This window comes from Austrofundulus limnaeus, unplaced genomic scaffold (genome assembly GCF_001266775.1).
Source record: "Austrofundulus limnaeus strain Quisiro unplaced genomic scaffold, Austrofundulus_limnaeus-1.0 Scaffold266, whole genome shotgun sequence".
Classification (NCBI taxonomy): Eukaryota; Metazoa; Chordata; class Actinopteri; order Cyprinodontiformes; family Rivulidae; genus Austrofundulus; species Austrofundulus limnaeus.
This window is the reverse complement of record NW_013952668.1, coordinates 366,982-374,689: the sequence shown is the minus strand read 5'-3', so window position 1 is coordinate 374,689 and position 7,708 is coordinate 366,982. Positions and strand designations below refer to the sequence as shown.

The 7,708-nt window shown below is 39.6% G+C and overlaps 1 protein-coding gene across 1 annotated transcript in view; it reads right to left on the bottom strand.

Moving 5' to 3' along the window:
* LOC106526242 (t-SNARE domain-containing protein 1) overlaps positions 1-7,708 on the bottom strand; it is a gene marked incomplete at its 5' end in the record, with an annotated part of 109,430 nt that overhangs the window by 27,614 nt on the left and 74,108 nt on the right.

The following is a 7,708-nucleotide window of genomic DNA, read 5'->3' as shown; positions in this document are numbered from 1 at the left end:
GGCTTCCTTGAATATAAATGGGATTTACTTTAATGGGAGATGGAATTAATCTTAATTATTAATCTTAATCTGTTTTAWTCCTATTTCAGAATGAACAAAATAGGGGGTGTCAATGTAAGATTAAAATACACTTTTCTGTTTCTGTTATTATTATTGTTATTTTAGTTTTCTGTTGAGGTATGTTGTTAACTCTCCAGGTTTATAAAAGTCAGGTAATCTGTAACATCAGAACATTTCATGATCCACTGAATTTATTCGAAGAAAAATTAAAATTATCAGAACTTAGAAGCCAGTTTTACAGATATTACCATGTTAGTAAATGATCTTATGAACTAGACAGATTTTAATAAAAAGGAAATTATTCTAACCTCCGGAAAACTTTAACTTTTACCAATTCTAGATGGTCCCCACGGCAAAACATAACTAATGTTGTCTTATTGTAATTGATAGCATGGATGTTGCTGAAAGTCTTTCACAAAAACTATACAAAGCTCTAAGATACTGCACTAGATCTTTTTCTTWAACCGTAGCATTATTGGTTTGAGTCAATCTGTTTGTTAGCAAAATATTTCATGAAGCTCTAGTCATATTTTAATTAATTTTCTTAATTAATTTTCTTAATAAAATAAAAATTTTCGAGCACAATCATTGGCTGTACATCTACAGCTTTCACAAACAGGGCTAYAAATTTGGTAATTTAACAGATTTGAAGCTAACATTCTGTGCTGTAGCTCTTAGGAGTTGTTCACAACAAAMACTCTGAGTGTGAAATRTTATGTTGTTAAGGGCTGCCACCTTATTGTGGTGGAGAGGTTTGAGGGTCCCAATGATCCTAAAAGTTATGTTGTCAGGGGCTTTATGGGTCACCCACRTCAAACAAGTTGGTGAGGGATCAGACAAAGTGCAGCCCAAAAACCCCTCATGCTGAGCGCCATAAATGGTCTAAGTGTTCAYTCAGTGTTCACTCTGGAGCCAGGGCTGGAGGTGAGGCACGTTGGAGAGCACCTGGTGGCCGGTGCTTTTAGATCCAGGCGAATGGCTGGGTGGGTGGATGGATGGATGGATGGATGATTGGTTGGATGGATGGGTGGATAAACTTTACTCTGGGGAACACTTCCTGTCGTCAGCTCAAATAAATTCAGAGAAACATATTTTACAGGTAGGGAACAGGTGGTGTGTACTTTCTGGATTTATTCTCCAGCTTTCATTCTAATCCTGTGTATCAGATTTGAGAGATAAAACAGAAGGATGATATGTTTAATCCTCTCCACTACTCTGAAGTTTTACTGATCAATATTTTTCCCTTTAACCTTCAAACTATTGAAGTGTGAACTTGTGTAAATACAGTGAACTCTTTTTCACAACTTGTGAATATTCACTCATCGAGGAGGAAACTAGACTGTCTTTTGAATTTTCATTTTAAAATAGAGAATAAAACTCAACAGAATAATAAATAAAAATTGCAGGCCAATAACACAAAATTAATAAAAATAATTTGGAACATGACTGGATGAAATATTGTACAATATAAGAAAATATTAAGCATGGATTCAATTGTATTTATCAAAACAAAACTAATTATTTTGGACAGAACTGTTCATATTTTATATGTGCTATGGATTTAGACAAATTTAAACTATTTGACGAACAGTTTACTTTGGAATTTGTATGAGAGAGAGTTTATGTTAGATTTACCAGATTGTCAAGTTTATTTATTTATTAATTTGTTTGTCTGCTTATTATCTATCTACCACAAGCAAGGAAATGAGGTTATCAAGTTTTGCATCAGCTTAAAAATGTTAAAACAGGCCTGACACTGCTTGTTGTTGTCACCCAGGAGAAATGTCYTGTTGAGATCTTACCTCAAAACTAAAATCTGTTTTTTTGTGACAGAGATTAGAGTAAAATCATTGGATGATGAGAAAAAGATAAAGTTTGGGTCATTTTGGTGAAAGCTGACAACAATTTGATAGAATGTTGTGAGATCTGACTCAGGTTTTGACCATCATGTGTGCTAAGGTCACTTAGCTCTGCTGAACTCCATGTGTTAATACAATTATTAGTGAACCTTTGTTTCAAAAGGTAAATCCCAGTGAAACCACAGATCTATTGGAGGCAGCCTGATATGTATGTTGATGGACTGCTGGAGAAAACCACATGAAGAAAAGGTAAATATGTAAAAACCACATGAATACCCCAGGTTCAAATGAGGTTGAATCCAGGACCTTATTGCTGCCAACTACCTGCTGAGAGTTTCGCTAAAATTAATTATATGGTTCTTCACATACTGTAGCTTAATAAAACTGTAGACAAACTGTCAACGCTTCGCCAAAAAAAATCATTTTGGTTTTAACATTATTAGGGAGCAACTGTTTAATTATTCCCCCTTTGTTGTGTTGGGGGTTCACTCTCGGTGGCCTCCTCGCACTGTCGGTGACTGGGTGGGTGCTCTCGGCTGAATCTTCCTTGCTGGGGTTCGGTGGTTTCCTTGGGTTGCGGGCTGGTTATGGAGCTGGGGGTCTGGTCTTGGGGGTTTGGACGGCTCTGGGGTGAGTGAACTGTTGGTCCCGGTTTCTGGAAGTCCTCTGGGCACTGTTTGGCCATGGCCTAGGGCTCCCCGGGCCTGGAGGTCTGTCCAGAGGAAGAGGTTTTGGGGCCTCACTCCCTGGGTGGGTCTCAGGGAACGGAGGTGCCTACTGGAGTCAGTTGGGGAGTTGACTCCCTGTGTGAGAATTTTGCTCCCCCAGTCATTTTTTTCTCCCCATCCCTCGCCGCATACCTCCACCCTCTTCATTTTCAACTCCACTCATGTAGGGTTTTTTGGGGTGCAGGTCTGTTACAAGGAGCAACAATATTATATCTCCATTTGCCAAAACCACCTGAGCCCCAATTTTACTGTACAACATGGACATTCACTTATAACATCCTCATGGCATTTGCATATAGGGGTTTGGGGGTGGGCACTTATGGCATGCAAGGGGTGGGATGGAATACTCCCACCACTGATGCCTGTGCCCACTCCCAATAGACCTTTTGCCAAATTACGTCATCACGCATGTGCACACGCGTTTTTCGCACCTCCGTGTGACCGAGTAAAAGATGGAACAGAACCTTATTCTTTTTACCAAATCCCTCTAGGAAAGTCCAGCAAAGCAACTAACTTTCATATTCAACAGAAAAAAAGAGAGGACAACCTCCCGCAACAAACTGCATGCTACTGGACAGATGAGAAGCTAGGTAGTGCAACATCTCAGAATGAAAAACTGGAACTGCTAGGCCTCGTTGTACCAAAGGCCACTGCATTTATCGACGTTTCAACCTGCCACGTGCAAGGAAATTCTTCCTGCAGCCAACCTGATGAAATAACACGTGAGTTAAATGTCATCAAACACACGCAGCTCTGTCAAAATGAAGAAACCACAGCACAGTTATTCTGTATTTGGTGRCAATCATTCCACCAAAATGATTTCTGAACTCTTCCTGAGTTWAAACAGTGTTGTTTTTTCTAAAATAATATGAAGTTGTTTACTTGCATTATTTGAGGTTTGACAGCACTGYATCTTTATCATTTTGGCCATTTCTCATTTTCTGAAAGTAAATAGTACTTTTTTGCTTTTGATTTCTGAGACATGCTGTAAGTTCATAGAAAAGGAAAATGTTAATTTCGCTCCAACATATACCTATAGAGTAAAATCAGATAAAATTATAATTTTGCAGTAGTCTCTTTACTTTTCCAGTGTGTGTGTGTGTGTGTGTGTGTGTGTGTATGTGTGTGTGTGTGTTTGTGTTTGTGAAGTTAAATGAATGTGTGTCTATAAACATTCAGTCTATCAATAATTATGACAGTGCTGTGCAGTGTCAAATATGAATTAATATTTATTTTTACCAGCATCTACTGACCTCCAGCAGCTGGCTCATGCATACAGCAGACTTTCTGCAGAGCATTTTGAGACGGAGGTGGAACCTGCTATAGAAGATGATGTGTCTGCTGAGCTGCATTGACTACGGTTGGAAGTGATGAACCAGAAAAGCCAACTGGAAGCTGAAAAGTCCCTGTGCTATTTTTAGTTTACACAAGACTTTTAGTATCAATAAATTCATGTCATTATGGTTTTTGCAGTTACTGACATTGTTTTCTGATGTTGCAGATACTTGTCGCATGCACACCTGATAGAGCGCTGTGCTACATTTCTCCACTGTATTGCGGAGGATCTTCAGACAAGTTCATCACCATCAACTGTGGGTTTCTCGAATACCTTCTGCCAGGTGACAGAGTCCTTGCTGATAAAGGATTTGATGTGAAATCCGAGGTGGAAAAAAGGGGCGCTTGTCTGGATGTGCCCCCATTTCTGCATCCAGGGCACAAACAGTTCACTGAGGATGAGGTACGTATTGTACAAGGAGTCTTGTGTAGTATGATCACTTTCATCGAATTAGACATTAATGTCACCAATTTGAACATAGTAGCTTTTCTGTAAAGTTTTTGAAGGGCAGCGCTACAGTAATATGTGTGTATGATAGTGAGATGAAGCTTCATGATGGATTGATGCTTACCATTCAACTGAACCACAGGATTCAAAGCACCATCAAGCTTCATTCGCTATACTGTGGCATCATGTGGGAGATAAGTGTAAACCTGATTGGAATGATGTGAATGGTGTGTGAAGCTTTAAGTGTTTTAAAATAAATATATTGTAGTAATGATAAACTGTTGCCTCACACAGTTGCACTGTGCATTTGCTACAAAGTATTTCACTGAACATGTCCTAAAGGATCATATGAACAGATTCATTTAGAAGTTAAAGTTATATCAAAAGATTTGTGAAAAGGAAGCAGGTTAACACAAATCTGAATAAATATTGTGTTTTGAGGTACAATTTRTATCTGTCTACAGAAATGACAGAAGCCGTTCCTTTTCATCACATGTACAGGTGTAAGAGAAATGAAAGACAAATTGCTGAGGTGCCATTCATGTGGAGCGATTGATTGGCCAGATAAAATCTGTTCATCTTCTGGATGGCACCATGCCCCTAACACCCCACCCAATCCTTGAGGACATCATACACACCTGTGTTACCTAACTCTCTTCCAAGCACCCATATGCAAGGTAACACTTTAGCTCTATTATGGCTTTGGTCACTCACTTCATTTATTTTGTCAAACAGTAACTGTTCTTGTTCCAAAACTGAACTTTAAAATATAATAGAAACAATTAAAGCATTTTGAGAAGGCAGCTTTTAATTTTACCAAAAACATTTTCCTAAAGAAAAAAAACATAACAGTGTGAAGAAACAGCAGCAGAACTTCACAATTTTTGAAGAAAAATTCTTGAAACCATTTTTCACTTGAGCTCTGCTTGCGTGTTTGTGCTTCAATCACAACAACTTCTGCTTATGTGTGACATTTAAAGATGCCTTGAACTTTTTGCAGGCCTCTCTGATGGTGTCAATGGAGACTGGACTCGGGCCTAGGTCGTCAGCAGCATCATCTGGTTGAGGGTCAGGATCTGACACAGCAACCAGAGGCACGACATACCTGAAATCCAACAATGCATGAAACGTGAAAACAAAGTCAAATATAAGAAGTTCAAAAAAACTTAAACTAAGTGTTATTGTTTTTTTTAAAGTATACAACACATGAACATTTATGTGAGAGATTGACGCTAATCCTATGGTTTTGTTTACATGACTCTGTGAATAGTAATGGCTCGTACGAAGGCCCGGCGCTAGCTATAGCAATAGACGATGTAACAACAACCAAATAAGTATAAAGTTCAGCTAGATTTGGCATTTAAACTTTCATTCTGCTTGAGTCAAAAGATTGATGAAAACAAGACAAGAATAACAAACTTACCTTGCTAGGCATGCTCTCGCCGACTTCAACATCCTTTTTCTGGCGATTGTTTTTTTTTTTTTTTTTTTTGACACGGTGGCCCCCCTCGATAATGATGTCCTCTTGGATCCGCGGCACACTTTTCAGAGATTATGTCCATGGTTGTCCACAATTTTCCGAAACCAAGCATCGACATTACAACTTGCCATCATCACCAATCTCTTTTTTTTTGAATGAATGGGGGCTACCTCCTGGGTCTGGATGTGGGCTGCCCTCCGTCTGGGGCGGGTGCATGTCCTGGACCTGGGGGTATAGAGTATGTATGGGAGTGTGATTGGAGTATTGCGTCCATCTTGTATGTCTTTGAATGATGGGTGTGAGGATGAGGGTGGGATTGTGTGATTGTGTCTGTGTATGATTGGATATGTGTCAGGCTGGGTCTTGGGTTGCCCCCTCCTCTGGTTAACTTGGGGGCCCACTGCTGGTGGTGGGCTTTGTCTCCCTTCCAGTCTGCCCTCTGGTGGGCTGTGCCTTTGCCCGCTGATGCACTGGTGGCCCTTGGTGTCTGGGGCTGGGCGCTTAGGYGTGTGCTGGCTCAGTCCAGTGGCTGCGTGGTGGGGCTTGGGTCCTCTGGCCCTATCGGGCCTTGGCCTGGGGGTGGTGCGCCCTGGGGGCCCTGGCCTTTAATATTTAAGTATTTAAAGTGTGTCAGTATCAGAGCAGCCTGGTTTCTGCAGAGGACTGGTCCACTACAGCTTCTGCATAGAGGAACTYTCATCCTGAATGAGTGTAAACAGAATGTGAGGGCAGTCTCCGTACAGGAACAAGTGTCACTTATTGCATTGTTTAAAGCACCATAAAGAGCCAGACTATTGATTTTTAGAGCAAAAGAGTCTTCCCAGTTATTTCTGTCATTGTCATCCTCATTAAACAGATTTATGGAGCTGTTCTCCTCACTCACACCTGAATGTATGTTGAAGTCCATCAGGCAGATTTACGGTAGTGTGGCGTCTGTCAGAGTCTGCTGCTGTAAATCTGCAACGTTAGTGCTTGTTCTGAGGTGCAGCTACGACACGTGGACACCTAGATCTTTGTTATTTGAGGAATAATGGGAAATTGAATGTATTTACAACACTTTGTATGACAAACGGCACCATAATTTACCAAAAACATCAAAAGAACATGTGAGCAGCTCATCAGCACTTTTATTTTAATAAAACAATTATAGTTAACACATTCTTACATTTCAAACCAACAAAAACATCAAAACATTTAGATCTGTTTTGTGTGAATGAACAAACCTTTGATTCTAACAGTCTTTGTGAGCACGTTTAAATATTTACAGAATCATACAGTGAAATGTCCAAAATCTGTCTGACATGTTAAGTGATTTTCCACTTGAAGTTCATAAATATGAAATTCTGCATTAGCTTCTAATTAGTGTGGAACCTAATTTCCTGCTGAATTTCTGCAGCATGTCGTTCTATAATTACTAATTAGTTTACGTCTGGAGCTTTTAGTGACAGTTGATTTTAAAAGGCCTGCGTAATGTGAGTTCAGTGATCTGTAGTGAATCATGACAACCCTGACCTCAGACTTTGTCTGCGGAAAGAACTAACTTCCTGAATGGTTTCATTTAATATCTCAGTTCAGAGTTATACAAACATACAACTCTCAATGCCTTTACTGCTTTTCATTCTGTTTGATTTTTTTTACTAACTTGTATTTGTCCTTCACAGGCTCTACTTCCATGTTTCTGAAGAAAGATAAGATCAGAGCTAACTTGGATGTAAAAATTGTGTCTGATTCATTTTGCTGAATCAGTGGATTATTTCAGTGTATTATTTTCAATCCATCCATTAATTTGATGGATCGG